Source organism: Miscanthus floridulus, chromosome 15 (assembly GCF_019320115.1).
Source record: "Miscanthus floridulus cultivar M001 chromosome 15, ASM1932011v1, whole genome shotgun sequence".
NCBI lineage: Eukaryota > Viridiplantae > Streptophyta > Magnoliopsida > Poales > Poaceae > Miscanthus > Miscanthus floridulus.
The window spans coordinates 36,294,313-36,314,559 of NC_089594.1; the positions used below are offsets into that span (position 1 = coordinate 36,294,313).

The following is a 20,247-nucleotide window of genomic DNA, read 5'->3' on the forward strand; positions in this document are numbered from 1 at the left end:
TGGTGTGTAGTGGGTCCATCTCCGTAGCATATTTTAAAAAGAAACATGAATAATAAAAAAAAACAAAAGGAGATGGCCTTTGCTCCTCCATTGTATACTCCTACTTGAGTATAAAGAATTAATAAATAAATAAATCAAGTCATCACCAACAGAAAGTCTTTTGAAGCCAACAAAGAGAATATCGAGATACTTGAAGCATACATAAAATGTTAGATTATGGTATCTCAAAGGAGCAAACTTTGAGTTGATTGGTTATTTGGACTCCGATTATGCGGGATTCAAGGTTGAGAGAAAAGAGCACAACGGGCACATGTCAATTATTGGGAAGATCACTTATGTCTTCGTCATCAAAGAAGCAAAATAGTGTAGAACTTTCAACCACCAAAATGGAGTACATTTCACCCGGTACTTGTTGTACTCAATTACTTTAGATGAAGGCTACTTTGAATTATTTTGGAATCAAGTTCAAACAAGTGCCATTGCTATGCGACAATTACAGTGTCATGAAGCTAACCAACAATCTGGTCTAAAATTCAAGAACAAAGCACATAGATGTCCGCCATCATTTCATAAGAGATCATCAGTAAAAGGGAGACATCTGCATTGAGAGTGTGGGCACCTGATGATCAACTATGCAGATATATTCTACCAAGCCACTTGATGAGAAGAGGTTTTGCAAGCTAAGGAATGAATTGAACATACTTGACTTCTCAAATATGTGTTGATGCAACCCCATTATATGGACATGCCTTCTCCTTCGAGCAAAGCAAGGTAAAATTGGTTGACATATCATACATTCTTTGCTAAGGACTTGTTTAGTGCATCTAGACATTCGCTCAATGTTTTATTTTCCACAAAAGTTTTATTATATTTTGAATTTTCATCAATATTCTAAAAATGAGAAATGATAACACAAAAATCTAAGCTATCAGAAAATAATTTTTATTTTATTTCTCTGAAAAGTTTAGTTTGAAGTAAAATTTTAAATTTTTATTTTAGAAATATTTTCTTTTGAATATTTTTAATTTTTAAGATAACTACTGATTTACTTTCGGCAAAGGCTCGACATTTTTAGTTCGTCGAGCAAGACCTCTCCTCCTTCATTGACCTAGTAGCTGCATGAACATATTTGAGGGAATTTTCGGGTTGTCCCTGGGATTTTTCCCTGAATGATTGATAGGAATAGCAGCAGCTATCCGGGCAATTTGCGTTTCTATCATTTGGTTAAAACTTAATTGATTCTTCACAGAGGAGGATAAACTTTCAATTTTAGAGTTGATATTTTCAAGCATTTCATCATTGAACATTAACTTTTTATTAATATTTTCATTAATTTTGGCTTGGCCTAGAACCAAGTCCTTCAAGGATGGTTGATTCAAATTGCAATTGGAATTGAAGTTCGAATTACCACCTTGGTATGGTGGACTGTTGTTAGGTTGTTCCACTCGTTATTGCCTTCTTGTTGGCGAAACCCATTGTTGATGAAGGCAGCTTCTTCGCGGGTTTCGGGACAGTCATTTCCCGAATGGCCAACATTTCCACAGACCTCGTATGTTATTTGCGAGTCTATAGCCTGGACAGTGTCCTTAATTGCTTCCTTTTCATGGGCACCCTCTTCCAGCCTCTTCATAAGAAGGTCCATTTTTACGGCAAGCATGTCCGCCTCCTTCACGGTATGCATGCCTTTTTGTGTTTTTCTTTCTTCCCCCAACTTTGATTTAACACCATCTTTTCGATAAGAGCCTGTGGCTCCATCGATGGTGAGGGAAAGGAAAGTGTCCTCCAGCAGCAGTGTCAATGTGCCCCCATGACATGGGTGTGAACCCATTATAGAAGTTTTGGAGCACTAGCCAATTCTCCATTCCGTGGTGTGGGCATGCTTGGATGTACTCCTGGAGCCTTTCCCACGCCTCGGGAATAGTTTCCGTCATGTTCTGGTAGAAGTTAGAGATTCTTCCCCTCAGAGCATTGGTTTTGCCCATGGGGAAGAACTTGGCGAGGAACATCGTGGAACATTTGTCCCACGTGATGATAGCTTCCCGGTCCTTGTAGAACCACTGTTTTGCCTTCTCCACAAGGGAGAAGGGAAACAGGCGGAGCCTGACGCTCCTTGGTGTGACGTCCTTGATGACTATGGTGTCGTACAACACAAGGAAGTGTTGTAGGTGCGCGTTCGCGTCCTCTCTTGGCAAACCATAGAATGGGTTTGCCTACACCATCGTGATGAGGCCGGTCTTCAGCTCGAAGTTTCCCTCACCCGTGTTGACAGCCGCCCCAATGGGCACATTGTCAACAGTGGGGACGGAGTAGTCGCGAAGGGTCTTGTCCATGACGGAAGTAGCGGATGGTGCGGGGGTGATTGGTTTGGCTGTTGGTGGAGTAGAGGAAGAAGAAGTGGCGCTAGACCGACTCTTCCTTAGGAGTGACTCCGGGTTGTTGATGAACTTTTTCGGCAGATCAAAACTAGTCACACATATCCTGTTTTCATCCACAATAGGAGAAAACAAGTAAAGTTATCCTACGTAAACAATGGCTATGGTACATGAATATTATCATGAACATGTCCTACTAGATTCTTTAATCAATTGCCTTCTCCCGGCAACGGCGTCTGAAATGCTTGTTGACATTTCTAAATGCAATTACCAAGTATGGAGATAGAATCCATTCCCAGCAATGGCGCCAAAAATGTTTGTTGGCATGTCTTAAGCAACATTACTAATAATTAGCAATGTCACCAGGAAAAGCCTTGATAGTTTCCTTAACAATTTTAGATATTCATCAGCAAGCGCACGGATCTATCATTGTAGCATTTCACCTAGAAGTATTTAGGGTATCGTTATTTATATTTTCCCAAAGGAAGGTATAATTGATTAAGACTCTAGTATGGATATGAACTCAATAACATACTATTGTAAAGTGAACCAATGCTCATAACAGAGGTAAAATGATATGATTCAAGATAGTAGGACACACACTTGAGCATTCCTCAAGGATAAAATAGAGATAAAGTATAAAAGAATGTTCCTAAGTAGAGCAGGCATGTTCTAATATAGTAATGCAAAAAATAGTTGATAATCATACAAGTTACATAATCAAAGTAGAACTAAGTATAAAGCGGGTTGAGAGGCCACCGAGTACTAGTCTGCCAGCAATCTCATGTGACAATTTAGACTCCTACACCCTAAACGAACGTGGGGGATTACAAGGGATAGACAGGGCTATCACCACCTGCCGTCTACTCCTCAACCATGGAGAAGGACAATGCATTCACCTGTTCCTCCATAACCGAGCACCACGCTCATGTATTAAGAAACTACTCAAATCCCCCGGGACTCTGACCCTACAGATTGACAAGCATAGGACATGGGCACAACCAAAGGCACAATTAACCGCCACCTCAATTTAGTTCTAATTATGAATGTTTAAACATGAAGTCATATATATGCTAATTTCATAACATAGAAACTATATGCTAGTTCATATGCTAAGATCATAACATAAAGACTATACTCTAGTTCATAAGTATGACTATAATGATAAGTAAGGAACAAGACTTTGGAGAAATGATTCATCTTATTCATACCAAGATCTCTCTCCAAGGAGTCAAGCCCTCCAAGGTAGCTTTGCCTTGCTCTAGATGACTACTATAATATAAAAGTACAAGAGAGGAATTGAGGTGTTGCTCCAAATATTGTGTGTTGAGAGAGGAGACTCTCCCTATTTATATATACTAGTGCTAAAGGCGGTTGTACAGAGCATATTCTTTGGAGATCCCGCATGCATCTATCCTAGGAGCATTGATTGAACCACCACGACTGAAGGTGGGGCCGAGAGGCGGTGCTAGGGGGACCTAGGATGCGGCCTCACCCTGGCTGGCCTAGCTGGACACCACCTTCGTCTGGCGAGCCTCTAGCTTGGTATGGGTCACTCCTTGGGTGGTACTTTGCCCAAATTATCTAGGTAGATTGGACCTTTCTATTATTTCTTTGCGCATATCTGCATTATGCCTTGTTGGAATGTGCATAAGGATGTCAATTTCTCCTCTTTTTATGTCTTAATTGGTGGTTAAAATTAGTAGTTAAGGACCAGCCAATAAAGCTTGCTGAGAACTTGTTTACCTAAAAGATTAAGTTGTTTTTTAAGGCACGAGTTCCATAGAATTGGCAGATTATACGATCATAGTCTCCCTAAGCCACAATTTATTCCATGTTGAAGCTCTACTTATTAGGCAACTCCTTTTGTTATTTTCTTGAAATACATATGCTAATGCCACACAATGAAGCATTGCAATGGATAGTAGTTGCAACTAATGGCATGGCGACAGCATGTATTGCCACGCAATTAGGAATTTCTATAGATAGTAGTTACAATGGGACCGACATTGTGGCAATAGAAGCTCTTGCCATGTTCAATGCCAATTTTTGTGGCAATAATACTGTTCCTGCAGTGGTAAATTTTTACATGGTAACCAACTTATAGCATCAATTGATATGGATGACATTAAGTTGCATCACAATAACTTATAACAAGGAAGTATAGTTGGTGCATTTAGGTTTTTATTGCAACGGAAAATTTGTGTGGCAATATGCGTATTACATTTGATATTTGGTTAATAAAACATTGCTCCAAAAGAACTATATCAAAATGAAAAATTGTTGGAGCACAAATAGGAAATCAAGCACCATATGTTGCGTGGCACCACCAACGACAATAATAGAGAGCTACTCGAGGCCTCCTTCGACAAGTGCAACGCCACTAACCATGGACTAGACAAAGCCACCCTCGATTACATTAATGGTCTGTGCGAACACAAGGTTGATATGTGCCCTTGTGGTTCAGATTTATGATGAGTGATTGTCAATGTAATTTGCGTCTTGGGTTGAGTTTGTGAACTAACCATGACGTGAGTTGAGTTGTGCAATATGTCTCTTAGCTTGTGGTGCGCAGGTGTGGAGCTCGAAGGCAGTGGTCGATGGTGAGGTGAAGGTCAAGTAGGGACGTGCTGTGCCGATGGACTAGGCGCAATGAAGGGCGGACATGAGGCTTGGATCGAGGGACCAGGAGGTCGGGTGACCAGCCAAGGTGGCTGACATCTGGGGACACTGACAAGCGCAAGTGTACATGGAGGAGTGACCGTGTTGACCAAGTCAAGACAACGGACGTGCAAGTCGAGCGAGGCTCTGGAAGACTTGGCGCCCGGGCGGTCGAGGACGAGGTGACACGCGTCGAGTGGCGGGAGACACGTATGGAGTACGCTACTCTCGACGGTTTGGTGGGTTGAGCCTCAAAACTACCGGGTGGACGGTTTCGCGGGTTTGGCCTCAAAACCTGGGTGGAGGTTCCAAGGAGGAACGGGGCGGCACGTGACGAAATCAGGAAGGTTGCGTCAAGGCGAAGCAAATTCGTGAAAGAAGCGGGGTCGTCCGATCGACAACAAAGAGTTGACCATTATGCCCTTAGATCAGTGGTTCGGCTAAAAAATATCTAGAGAAAAACTGGGATTGTGTAATAGCCCTGATGGATAGGATGACACCCTCACCTCTCTCTCCCCGCTTTCATTTTTCGCTTTCTCCTTAGAGTTTGCTCTTCTAGTGTTTCTTGAGAGAGATAAAAAATCTGAGATTTTTGTGGTGTATTTGCTATGATTTGGTGTGGGAATGGAAGCCCAAATCCTCCTTTTCTCCTCCGGGATTTATCATTCTTGCTTGTGATTTTCGTTCTTCACTGTGCTCTGTTTTTCGTTTCTGGGAAGGTTTTGCGTTCTTGGCTGTGATCTGAAATTAATGAAGTTTGAGTCGGGTTCGAGCCATGATTCTGCTGGGATAGCTCACCAACATCATGGAGATCACCTGTGCGAGATTTGGGGCCGAGTTGTTTTGATTTGGCTCGGTTTTCATCGATTCTCTTGGCCGCCCGTTTTTCTGTTCGTGCGATGAGGTTTCTCTGTTCGTCGTTGTTTGTCGTGTGGGGGGTGCGCTCCAGTGGGATCCTGTAGCAGCACTACCGATGCCGGTAATCAGGCACCGTGTGAGCTCTGCAGAGCGGTGCTCGCCCCTGGCCTTGGAGTCCACTACCGAGCATCGGTTCTGTGTCCGTTTCCTTCCCCTTCTTCTGTTCGTACGAGTCGATCCTGTTCGTGCTTTGAGCGTTCGTGGTTGGCGGCTGTGCTGTGAACCCAGCTCTGAGCGCTTGAGTGTCGTGCGCTCGTTCCCTCGCTGCTCTTCTGCACAACGCCGATCGCACGGTGAGCAGCGGCTTCCTCTTTCTTCGTTCTGTGCGTGATAGGAGTCGGACTCCTGGGGCAGCAGGTCGGCTCCTTGGCTGCCTGGTCCGACTGCAGCTTGCTCGATCTCCTCTCTCAGTTCTGCAGTTCGCTCTTGGACTCCAGTCTGATTGGTCCATCTCCTTGGCCAATTTGGTTCGATTCCAGCTGCTCCTTTTCTGGTTTCTTGCCTTGCCGCTAGCAGCTGCTGTGCTGCTCGTCTTGTGCCAGCATCATGAGCCCGTGTGTAAATGGAAATCAAGCTTTCAGAGATGTCACTTTCAAGCAATAGTAAAACAATCATTACTCCCTAAATGGTTGTCTCTAGCTTTGTTTGATTTTCTTGCAGTTGGTGCAGGGCGCAGGGGCAGCAGTGAGAAGATCCACCGTGTGCTCTCTTTCTGTGTTGTTCAGGCCGGAATTTCCAGCCCTGAATTTTGTTTCGTCTGTGGTTTCTTCTTTTGAGCTCCGAATCAGTTGCATTGGCTTTCTACCGTTCCGAGTAATCTCTTTAGGTACTCTCGTCACCAGTTGGACTTGGGTATTTAGTTTTGGAAACACGCTTGTGTTTTGCGGTGATTTTGGAACAGCGGTCAAATATTTAACAAGAAATTTGAGGCTTCCTTTCACCCCCTCTGGTTGCCATTTTCGGTCCTTCAGTCTAGCCCAAAAATAGCATAAAAAAATCTAGGTTGGCCCAAAAAACCTTGTGTGGGCTCAGCCTAAATAAGTTAGGTTACGTCGTAATCAATACAATTCAGATATGGGCCTAAAAAGCTTCAAAATAAGAAATTGGCTAGGCCAAAACTCAGCCTCAACAACGGGCTTCACCCACTATAAGTCTGATCATTACATGGGCTTTAACATCCACAGTTAAATTTTATGACAGTTTATAATCCTACGTGGGATTTGCCTATGTGGCATGTTGTAAGGAATTGTGACTTAAAACCAAATGTCATAAAATTTTGTAACATCAAAAGCACTTTCATTAATTTATGACACCAACATCTAAACGACATAGAATATGGTTTATGGTGCATGATTGGTCACATAAGCTTTTTCATTAATGATGGGCGGTGTGGCGTGAGTCTCGGTCACTCAGCGATATGTAATTTCAATAAAGAGGAATAGAAACACCTAAAAAGCTACGGCGTTGGCAGCACCAAATTCCACTCTTTGGCGTATGTGTGATTGGAGCTCTCGCCTCGCCAGGGACGACATCGCGTTCAAGCCGGAGCATCACCCGGTTTCAACATCATAGTGGCATCGGTGACAACAGTGGCTTCACCCCTCGTGGAGGCGTCAACACCAGTGGCGGCAGCCTCCTTCCCCATGGTGCAGCCTTCGGCAAACTGCGGTGGCTACACATGGCTATCCTGCAAGTTCCAAAAGGCACCGGTATGCCAATGTGGGCATGTGGCTACGTACATGCCGATGTATTATCTATCACCTATAAATGCATTCTACCTACAATTCGTTGTGCACAAGTACTATATACATGGGTAATAGTTTTCACCGTAAACTTGCTATTTGGGTAGGGGGTAAACAGTTGTGCAAATATCTGCTGGATATGAGGTGCTAAACTGCTGATAGCAGTCGCACACACACAGTCAGGTACATTTCAATTGATCCGGGTGTTGCAGTCTGAATTTGCAAACAAAATTTGATTTCTAGTCCAAGAAGGAAAAGTATTTGACTATGGAGATGAGACATCAGAGTGAGCAATTGAGAATTACCATTGCAGCAATCACTGAAATTCCAGAGAAAAGCATGAAATTGGAGCCAAAAGCTAAGATAATTGGAGAGCGCGTGAGATGAAATTGGATAGAGTAAATACCCTGGAAGGACTCGCTCTCCGGTTCTCAGCCTCCTTGTGGCCGGCGTCGAGGACGGAGTCAATCAGCTCAGCTCCACCAGTGTTAGTGGCCCTTGGCCTAGTTGCCGGCGCCAGACTGGCCAAACACGGAGCTGTTGGAATGGAAGATCTAGCCGAAGGGGCCCGAGCGGACTGAGTCCATGGCCCCGTGCTCGAGGAGTCGAGGTCCATGAGGACGGCGTGTGGGATGAAGCGGCCATCGCTGGCCTCGTTGCTTTTTAGATAAAGGAAGAGTTGAGTGAATCTGCTGGTAAAATTGAGAAGAGGTTGGAGACATGGAAATGTAATCAGCTATCATATGGGGGCAGATCAATACTGATTAATTCTAGTCTCACAAGCATTCCAATGTATACTATGGGCTTCTACTGGCTGCATGAAGGAACTCAGAAGAGGTTTGATTCTGCCAGAGGTAGATTTTTTTGGGAAGGAATTGGTAATAAGAAGAAATATCACATGGTGAAATGGAAGGCCTGGCTACCCCAAAAGGCTTTGGTGGGTTAGGCTTTGCTGATACAAGAGCTATGAACACAGTATTACTTGCCAAATGGTGTTATAAGCTGGATAGAGGTGAGGATAACATTGCTTTACAAGTCTTTAGAAATAAGTATCTTCAAGGGAAAAGTATTTGTCAAAGTAAAGTTAGAGGTGGTTCACAATTTTTGCAAGGCTTAATGGAGGTCAGAAATTGGTATGAGAGAGGTACAAAATGGATAGTTGGGAATGGCACCTGAATTAGATTCTGGGAACTGGTCGGTGGCAGAAATGTCTGAGGTGAGTTGGGAATTAGAGTTCAGAAGGTACCTGGGACAAGATGCTTTGTTGGAGCTAGAGGAACTACAAGAGGCTTTAGAGATGGTTCAGATCACAGAAAGTAGGGATGAGCTTATTTGGGCACTGGAAGCCTCAGGGAAGTATACTAGCAGTTCTTTGTACAGGCTGATGTTAAATTCTGGAGAGGTGGATTCTAGAATGAAGGACATCTGGGAGGTGAAGTTACCATTAAAAATCAAAATCTTTCTGTGGATGCTCTAGTATGACAGGTGAAAGGTCCTTGTTTGATTTTGAAATTTGAGTGACAACCTAGATGGACTAATTGTGTTTAATGTGAGATACATAGGTGATTAGTCCATATGTACACTTGTGTGAGCAACTTATGCCATAGAGGTGAAATGGCCTGGATATGTTGCAAAGCTCACACATGTGATGAAGGAGTGATGAAGGAGCGCATTGCATATGACACATGATACGGAGTCATGTGATCAAGGTGGAGAAGATCAAGACAAGACTTGGCTCGACGGACCGGTTGCAAGTGTGAAGGGCAAGTTGAGTGATGACTTGGCGCTGGTGGACCGAGGCAATGGTAAAGAGCAAGTGAAGTCAAGATCGATGAACTAATATGGTCACGTGATGATACGAAATGGATTATATCATTGTTGATCAGTGTTGGTGCATGTATTGCATCGACATTGGAGGAGATGGAATGGAATGCACAAGGCAAAGGTATAACCCAGGGCATTTCATTTTACTGGTCATAGGATGTGTAGAGAATTTGATGACCGGGTTTAGGATAGATGGCCGTACTATTAAGAGGGGCAAACTTGTTTGTATATCGGTCATCTAGTGCCACTCGAGTGATTTAACTTTGCATCGTTGCTAGGATCGAGTGGCGTGGCAAGTTGAGTGACTAATCCTTTGAAAAAATGGTTGTGAAAATGCTAAAACACATGCACAAGTTGGTGGACACTTGGTGGTGTTGGCACATTTGCAAAGGAGATGAAGTTTGGCGAAGAAAAGGTGTTGAAGGCATTGGTCACGGGGTGACCAGACGCGTCTGACATGTGGACCGGACGCGTCCGTTATCTGACTCAGGCGGCAAAGTTCCTGTCGTGACCGGACGTGTCCGATATCTATACCAGACGGGTCCGGTATTCTAGCCAGGTGCGGGCAGAGTTGCCGACGTGATCAGACTCTGTCTTGTAGCAGTGACCGGACGCTGAGCAATCACTGTTAAGCGTCAGGTAGTGGTGACGTGGCGTGCAGGTGTTGACCTAGAAGGAGCAAACACAGGGGCACGTCCGGTTGGGCGTACCGGACTCGTCCAGTCGGTCCTCAGCAGCTCTAGGAGCTCTCTAGACTCGACCTGATGCTGCCTCAGCCTGCGTCCGGTCGTTTTCAAGCTGTGCATCTGATCAGGTGGTGTTCGTGCATGTCAAAGCTAGCCGTTGGGTGCCAATGTCTACTTCATTTGAAGAGGGACACATGGAGGTCGAGCAGCGATCGGATGCAGCGATCGGGCACGTCTGGTGTGCACGAGCTGCGCGTCCGGTTAGTGCGCAGAGTGCTCAGTGAAGGGGTAATGGCTAGTTTAGCTCATGGGGCTATAAATAGAAGTTGTGGCCGGTGTTTGGCTAGGTTGTTGAGCACCCTTGAGCCTTGGTGGCTTGTGTAGGTGTGCTTGGGAGCCCTCTAACTCACTCTTACTTGATAGTGTTCATCCGATTGAGTGAGTGAGCGATTCTAGTGCGATTGCATCATGAGGTTGCATCGAGTGGCACTAGGTGATCGAGTGGCAAGCCGATGGTGCTTGTTACTCTTGGAGGTTGCCACCTCCTAGATGGCTTGGTGGCTTGCGACTCCGTTGAAGTACGCGAGAAGATTGTGCGGTGCTCCGGAGGAGGATTTGTGAGGGGGATTGTGCTCACCCCATGGGGATCGCGAAGAGCAACTCTAGTTGAGCGTGTCATTGAGCTACCCTCACTTTCGGGGTAGTTTCTTGCGGTGCCCGACGTGCGGGTTTGGCGGGTGATGCCAATTAGCCGCCGAACCACCAAGTGAGCGGTCGACACAACGGGGATGTAGCTTGGTGGCAACCAAGTGAACCTCAGGAGAAAATCACCAGTGTCAACATTGTCTTCATCATCTTCTCAGGTGGTTTGCATTCCGTGCAACACAAGCTTGTATTACTTTCATTTGCATTGTGCTTGTGTAGTTGCTCTTATAATTAGTTAGCTTGTGTAACTTGCTAGTTACCTTCTTGCTCCTGTAGCATAGAAGTAGCGCCCTTGCATGACTAATTTAGTTTTAGTAACCTTGTTAGTCACATTGCTTAATTTGTGTAGCTAAGTAATTTGCACTCTATAATTTGGCTTGTGTAGCCTTGTTATTGAGCATTGCTAGTGAGTTTAGGTGGCTTTGTGCTTTTGCTTACTAGATTGTGTAGGAGCTCCCCTGGTTGGCAAAGTACTAGTTGCATAGGTTTGTGTGACCTTGCTCCTAGAATTGGTTAGGTGAGCTCTTGCCAGCTCGGCATCTTAGTTGCATAATTAGGATCTTTGTAAGGTGCTAGGGAACATAGATAGAGGGGTGTAGTCTTGGCTAGACCGATAGTTTTAATTCCGCACTTGTATCGGTTAGCCGACGCGATTAAGTTTTAGAAAGGACTATTCACCTCCTCTAGTCTGCCATCTCGACCCTACAAGTGGTATCAAAGCTTTGTCTCTCATTTGTGGTCTTCACCGACCCAAGAGGGTGGTGTCTAGTGGGATAGATGAGTGTGACACACATTTTTGATGGAACACACTTTGCACGGTGGAAACACCATATGCTTGATCATTTTTGTGCAAAAGGACTTAAGTTTTGGTGGGTTGTCACAAGTGGTCTCACCCATCTCTTTGACCATAAAAATCTAACCAAGGCTCAAAAGGTTCTCTTTGAACTTGATTCTGATGCTTATTTATTTCTAATGGATGCTTTGAGCTTTGAGTTGTTTTACAAGGTGAACCACAAAGGAACCACCCATGAGTTGTGGGAATCAATCAAGCACACCTTCGGTGACTCCTCCACATGGGATGATGCCGAGTTCAAGAAGGAGGATGAGCCTAAGGAAGATGCATATGAGGGTGTTGAGCATGACCACGATTTGGTGATTGTGGAAGATTGCTCCACCTCATGGTCAAGTGATGATGATGATCGATCCACCACAAGTTCACTTGACATGGTTGATGATGATGCCTCAAGTGATACAAATGATGATGCTACTCCATGCACACTTGATATGGTGATGATGATGGTTCATGCCTGGATGACATCGCTACTACAAGCCCATCCACTACACCACATTGCTTCATGTCACAAGGTGACACCAAGGTGTCTAATGCTAATGTGGTTGATCATGATGATTCATATGATGAGCTTGTTAGTAGACTTGCTAGTATGACCATGTCTTTAGAAAATGAGAAAGCTAAAACAATGAAATTAGAAAAATGAAAACTCATTTCTAAAGAACTCATGTGAAGAACATAAGCACTTACTTGATGTTCTTAAATCTTCACATGGTGAGCTAAAATTTACTCATGAGACACTACTTGTGTCTCATGAAGAATTATTAGAACAACATGCTTCTCTCATTAAAATGTTTCAAAGAAACTTAAAAAGAATGAGAGCTCATCACATAAGTCAAGTGATCAATTGCAACATGTGACTAGCTGTTGTGATGCTGGGAAGAAGCATGTATCCACCTCTTGTGATGATTTATTAGAAATGCTATGTCTTCACATATAGATGCTTGTTCTACTTCCTTGTCTTGTGAGACTAACCTTTTAAAGGAGAACAATGAGCTCAAGAATGAAGTGAAGAAATTGAGCAACAAGTTATAGAGGTGATACAACTCAAAAGTCACCTTTGAGCACATGTTGAAGACTCAAAGAAACTTCGGTGACAAGAGTGGCCTTGGCTTCAAAAGGAAGATGACAAAGGTGAAAGAAGATAAAGAAGCAACTACAATTGAAGTTGTCTCACTCCATGTGCCACCGGTGTAATGAAGTGGGACACCTTGCAAATGGTTACCCAAACATTGAGAAGCTCAAAAAGATGAAGGAAGAAGAGAGGCTCAAGCATGTGAAGTGCTTCAAGTGCCGCACTTGGGGTCACTTTACCTTAATGTGCCCAACCAGGCAATTGGTGAAGCAACAAGAAGAGCTTCAACCAAAGCCACAAGATAAGCAAGAGAAGACACCCCAAAAGCAAATCAAAATCAACCATGAAGATGGTGGTGACTTGATGAAGAAGAAGAAGAAGACAAGAAGGGGTGGAAGAGCAAGGCATCCAATGCTTATTCAAGATGCCAAGATGATGAGCAAGACACAAGATGAGAAGAAGATGTATGCTCACATCATGTGCTTCAAGTGTGGAGATACGAGACACTTTGCCTCGAAGTGTCCCACCAAGCTTGAGAAGAAGGCTCAAGCAATTCATGAGAGGCAAGGCAATGGGAAGCACCACATGAGCAATGAAGGGAAGGCTCAATCAAAGAGAAAGTGCTACTCATGCTGGGAAAGGGGACACATGGCTCATTCATGTCCCCTAGGTAACTCTCCTAAGCCCATTTCAATTGATGCAAATACTATGCTTAGGAAGGATGGCAATGACACCTCATTGGTTAAAATTGCAAAACATCCCGCTACTCATACTAAGGTTATGCCTAAGTATGTTGTACCTAACTTGAGAGGACCCAAACTAGTTTGGATACCATCAAAAAGTGGATGAATATTTGTAGGTACCATTGGCATTGGAGGCTTGGTTCAAGTGGTATTCATTGTGTTGATCATGTGATTGAGCCAAGTATTGACAAATGATGATTATTATCCCAATACCATGACAAGATAGTGATGTCCATGTGCTACAACATACAAGTGTCATTTATCAAGTTGTGGTGATTCTTTGGATATATTCGGTGGCTTGCAAGATATTTGAGTTGAAGCTTGCTATGAATGATCATGAGCTAACCAAGGTACATCTCTAGTTGATCATTTCATTTGGGTGCATATGAGTTGATTGAATTGGATAAATATGCAATGTTGCTTGCTATAAGATGGTTGAATGGATAATTGCTTAGTAATCAAGTTTGGATTGATTTGTGGTGGATAAGTTCATAAGATGACATTTAGTAAGTGGATTGAATGGATTTATGTCTTATGAAAGTATTCAAACAAGTTGATTTCGTTTGATTCACATTTGATGAAGTATAGCTCAAGTGATTGAAATCTGTCCTAAATTACAAAATCTGAAGTGAGCTATGATTTTGGCCATGTTTGAGTGATGAAAATTTATTGGATTAGCATGAAAATTGGTGTACATGCTCTATACTAATGGTATGAGATGCTGTAGAAATTTCATGAGAATTGGATAAGAGATGATTTGGTTTTGGAGTAGATCTTGTCAGCTATAGTGCAGCAGTTTTCAGCATGTAGTAGTGGTGGAAGAATTAAAATCTAGTAGGCAATCTAGAAGTCAAATGAAACTCACATTTTTGCAGCCACTAGATAACTTAGTAAAGCACATCTCCACCAAATTTCGTGATATTTGGATCTGTACATTGAGAGTTATGGATTTTTCATTAAAGGGTACAGAATCTGCCAGAAAAGTGACAATTATTGGATTGATCAAGAGTCACTTTGATTGAAAGGTCCTCAAGTTAGAAACATGTTTATAAGTGTTCAAGGTACCTAAGTTTGGTTTTGGATTGATCTAAAAGCATGACAAGCAAAGAGTACAAGGTCATTTGATTGTGGAGTGTACTTGGCACACACTTGGTACTCAATTGGAAGATCAAGATCAAACTCAAGATGAAGATGGAGTTTAAGTTCTAGTGACATTTGGAATCATTTGATAGAAAGAAAAGGACTTAAACAAGTAGAAAAAAAGGACTTAAAGAAGGAATCAAAGTTACTCGTCATATTAAGTCCATCACTTGGATCAATCAATAAATTCATTTCAAGTGAGTGTCAAGAATGATTCTTTGGAGAGAGGTCACTTCTCCCTAGTGTAGGGGCTTGCTGCCTATGTGTAGGTAAACCAAGTGTGGTACTTAGAAGGGTAATATGGAAGTGATGATCCGAGGAGCATTTGAGATGCTTAGTTGAAGCAATCAAAAGGGTTGATCAAGAAAAGCAAGCAACACCCAAAAGAGAGATAGTCATGACAATTCAAGTGGTATTTGCACTCATAGTTCTCTCATGCAAGCATTGATCAAAAGAAGAAGCAAGCCAACCACATTATGATAGTGCACTTGATCTTAAGTGGTTCTCAATTCATATGGGTGAAGAATGGATTCTATCTATGATGATTGATCTTCACCAAGCTTATAATTGGACTTCACATTGCTATTAGAGTAATTAATCGGAATCTATGTGACTATCCTCTACTCCAACATAGGAAAGGTATCATTGTAATGTGCATGATCATCTCATCCCTTACTAGTATGCGGTTAGTGCATATAGTACATGCTTATAGGATCATGCATGACAAATGAAAGTTTAAAATTCATAGCCTACCACTATTGCTTGAATGATTAGTTGATCTAGTGGTAAGCATATGAGTTTGTTCATGAGCTAGTAAATCCAAGTACTTGATTTATTTTGGATCGCTAACAAGTGACAAGTACAACATTAGCAAGATAACCCTTGTAAGAGGTGTGAAGAAGCTTGTCATTGGTTCAAACTAGACTTGGAAGCTTAGGCAAATCAATTTAATTCAAGTCAACTTAGAAGCTCATGATAAGTTGCAAGAGTACAAGCACAAGACAACAATGCAAACGGATACCTAGTTTGTTTATTTCAAGTGGTGTCTAGACCAACTCATAAGTGATATCCTACAAATGGTACTCATAATGATAGCAAATGTTCAAGAAATGGCTTTATTGACAAATCAATCATACACATGATGTCACATCTCTACACATGGTATCATTCATACAAGATGGTGATTCCATAAGTGATCCTCAACTTTAAGTGATCATCAAAATGAAGATTGCTTTCCTCATCTAGAAAAGCTCAAGATTATCAAGAGAATGACCCATGCTTAGACATAGGGGGAGGAGCCCCACTACAATTGCTATCAAGGTCACAAGATTCTACACATGGTGTCTAAAGAGCTATACAAGTGGTGTCCATCAAAAATGAAGATTCAAGTGTCAACCATCTACCCCAAATGCGAGCCTTTGCATCAATAAGAAGCACACCTTTTATGGAAACAGATGACAAAGGGGGAGAGATTGTACAAACATATGAAAACTTTGGAAGAGATTGAGAGGTTGGACATGGACATGGACAAAGAGGGAGCAACATTGAAGAATGTGAAGGGATCAAAATTCTTGGACAAGAGAAGCACACAAGTAGGGGGAGCAAGCTCATAAACTATTGATTGATTGCATTTGATATGTGCATATTCATGTGCCTGCTTGCATTGCATAAGTTTTTAAATTTGATATGCATACTTGTGTGGTGAATGCTAGTTGTAAAACTTGAATGATGATATGATAACTAGCATGCATAGGATGGTAGCTAGACTTGCATTTCTACACGTGGTACTAGAACCTTGCTTATAAAGTTGATCTCACGGTTTCTAGTGTTTTTGTTGCCTAGCTACTCATGATGCTAAGGATGGTGTTAAAGTGCAACTCCTGATTGGTATCACACATCAAAGGTTTATTCTTTACACCTTAGCATCATTGGTAGTAATTACTCTCCCACAATTCCAATCTATGCATATGTGCGAGCTTCAAACCAAACATCTAGCACATATGTTGGGAGAGCTAATTCTACCAATTCGGGTTTGTGGTACTTGTCCAAAATCATTTACATATGGTAAAATTGTTTGGGTAAGCAACATGAATCCAAAAGTGCTTAATTTCCATATCTTTGTAGAGTTGTCATCAATTACCAAAAATGGGGAGATTGAAAGATCCTTGTTTGGTTTTGGTAATTGAGTGACAACCTAGATGGACTAATTGTGTTTAATGTGAGATACACTTGTGATTAGTCCACAGGTACACTTGTGTGAGCAACTCATGCCATAGAGGTAAAATGGCTTGGATATGTTGCAAAGCTCACATATGTGATGAAGGAGCGCATTGCATATGAGACATGATATGGAGTCATGTGATCAAGGTGGAGAAGATCAAGACAAGACTTGGCTCGATGGACCGGTTACAAGTGTGAAGGGCAAGTTGAGTGATGACTTGGCGCCGATGGACCGAGGCAACGGTGAAGAGCAAGTGAAGTCAAGATCGAAGAACCAATATGGTCACGTGATGATATGAAGTGGATCATATCATTGTTGATCGTGTTGGTGCATGTATTGCATCGACATTGGAGGAGATGGAATGGAATGCGCAAGGCAAAGGTATAACCTAGGGTATTTCATTTCACCTGTCATAGGTGTGTAGAGAAGTTGATGATCGGGTTTAGGATAGATGGCCGTACTATTAACAGGGGCAAACTTATTTGCATATTGGTCATCTAGTGCCACTCGAGTGACCTAACTTTGCAACGTTGCTAGGATCGAGTGGCGTGGCAAGTTGAGTGTCTAATCCTTTGAAAAATGGTTGTGAAAATGCTAACACACGTGCACAAGTTGGTGGACACTTGGTGGTGTTGGTACATTTGCAAAGGAGATGAAGTTGACGAAGAAAAGGTGTTGAAGGCACTGGTCACGGGGTGACCGGACGCGTCCGGTATCTGACTCAGGCGGCAGAGTTCCCGACGTGACCAGGCGCATCCGATATTCTGGCTAGGCACGGGCAGAGTTGTCGAGGTGACCGGACTCTGGCTCGTAGCAGTGACTGGATGCTGAACAATCACTGTTTAGCGTCACGTTGTGGTGACGTGGCGCGCAGGTGTCAAAATAATTAGAAACAAAGCCAATAGCTTCAGCTTTATATGGCAAACTGCAGGAAGTGGCTACGTCTGACAGGTGCTCACTACCAAGAATCCGAAATGGGGGTATGACAATGGAAGTGTGGATGGTGGCAGGTTCAGTGTTAGTAGGTAGCACATGCACCATGTCATGAGTCATGATAGTGGACAACTCCAGCTGATCGGTGATGGTTTTCATGCTGTTCATTGCTGAAAACACTATACCTAGTCATGATGTTATCATTACTTTTTTTCACGGCTGCAAACAGACACCGGAAAGCGCCAGGATGATTTCTCCAGGACTCATAATTGTGTTCTTAAGCATATATATGGGGTTTATTCCATCCTGGAAGCAGGAACATCATCAGTCCGTATGGCTTTTTTGCTCATTCCAAACTGTGCTTTTCAGATTTATATTGGAGTTTTCAATAGTAGCCTCAAAGCATTAACAGCAGCGCAAAGCAGAAACAGGTCTGAATGCTTCCAATAGTAGCCTCAAAGCATTATCAAGAGGAGTCAAGCTAAATAGTCCCAAAATTTTTCACTGACAAAGTAATGATTGAGACAACCGACAAATTTCATAGCAAACATCTCAATTGGGTGCTGTTCTAATACTCAAATGCTGTATATGAGAATCATCAACATCCAGGATAATCATCAACACAGGAACAAAATTACCTTGACCTCCTTGTAGAGATTCTTGTCCCAAGCCAAAAGACGCTCTAAAGTGGATCCATGGCTCTTCCCTTCCGTTGATTCCATCTCCAGTGCATTAGTGTCCAACTTGTATCGTACAGCAAATGGCGCTTTTGGTGTCCAGGTCGACGACCATGCTGATAGAACGCTGGTGGAGTGGTGCACCGTCTCTGCAAAACAAGAAACCAAACTAAGCAAAACAGCTAAACCATAAATCACAAATCATTGCATATTCAGTGAAATCATAATGCAGAACTACAATCTGAATCACATTTTCATTTTTGAGCCATAGTCTGATCTGGCCGCGAACCTGCATTCCGATTTGTCCCCCATCTCGCCCTCCTCCTCCGGTTCCGCCGTCGAAGAGACCGTCGAGGCGCGTGCTGCCGTGGGGATCTTGCGTGGTGGGCGCGTCGCCTGCTGCCGCGGGGATCGGCGCAGCGCGGAGGGACGTGGCCGTGCCGGCCCGGGATCGCGGCGTGCTGGACTTCTTCCTGTCTCTGCCTGAGGTAGCTCGGCTTGGCTGAGGTCGCCGCCACCGCCCGGGCGTGGCCGCGCCAGCCCTGGATCGCAGCGTGCCGGACGTCTTGTTCGCGTTTCTGGCTGAGGTCGCTCGGCTCGGCTAAGATTGCTTGGAGGCTGAGGATGTCGCGCTCATCCCTGTACGTTGCGGCGGAGCGGAGGAAGGATGGCCATAGCGGCGGCGCGGAGGGAGGATGTCGCGCTCGGCCGTAGGATGTCGCTCTTCCCTAGGTGCAGTGTGGTGGGGTTTCAGGCGGTGACTTTTTTTCCTTTTTTTTCTGAACGGAGAAGGATTCAATCGCTGGTTGTTCCGCGCGTGTAGATCGCCCGGCCGGTGGGTGCGGGATGAGTGATGAAGCCTTTGCCAGGACAATCTTGGCCATCGGATTGAGTTAGAAGCCTGTGAGAGAGGATTAGGAGCCATAAATTTCAATGACGTTGAATTCCTATGTGCAATTTCTTTGGTATACAATAGTTGGGATGTCTATGTGAGAGGATTAGGAGCCACAGATTTCAATGATGTTGAATTCCTGGATGCAATTTCTTTGGTGTACAATGGTTGGGATGTCTCAGTGGGGATGCTTTTTTTTTTACCTAGGATAGTTTTGAGTATAACCTTATAGTAGAGAATAGATGCAAACCCAACGGTTATACTTGTTTTTGAGTAATGTTACTTGTTTTTGATAGAACGCTTGGTACTCTTAGAGAGAACAGTGGACCATTCCTTTTCCTGTTCCTCTTCCCAGAGGTGTTTTTCCCTCTCCCAGTTAGGCATACCATTGCTCCAGAGATGAACAAAGACATCAAACTGAGAAGTGATCACACGGTGGAGCAGGTACACATGAAAGCCTACTTGTTTGCAAGAGTGAAAAGCGAAAGTGATTGGTGCTCAGAAATTGAACATGAAAACCCGCAGCACGACCACCCAAACATGATTGAAGGGCCAGGGAAACCAAGTCCTCAGTCAGCCGAAACAGGAAACATTGAAAAGTGGCCAGCAGGAGGGAAGAACCATCAGCCGAGGGAGGAGAATGGTGTACCAGAGTGCTGAAACGATGATCAATCTCCTCTTCAAATGCACGCCCATGGGAGAAGTCCAAACGGTCAGCGAGATCCGAGGAACCCATGGAGGAACCACGATGATGGCTGATTAGCAGAGGGGAGGGCGCGATCTGGCGACGGTGGGGAACTCACTGACA

General features: G+C 43.6%; 1 non-coding gene and 1 pseudogene across 1 annotated transcript; one reads left to right on the plus strand and one right to left on the minus strand.

The window, feature by feature from the left end:
- Positions 1-1,718: 1,718 nt before the first annotated feature.
- On the minus strand, positions 1,719-2,330 carry LOC136507360 (uncharacterized; annotated as a pseudogene).
- On the plus strand, positions 1,861-1,967 carry LOC136509685 (small nucleolar RNA R71). The gene has a single exon (XR_010772435.1). It is a non-coding gene; the product is annotated as a small nucleolar RNA R71 (small nucleolar RNA).
- Positions 2,331-20,247: the final 17,917 nt, after the last annotated feature.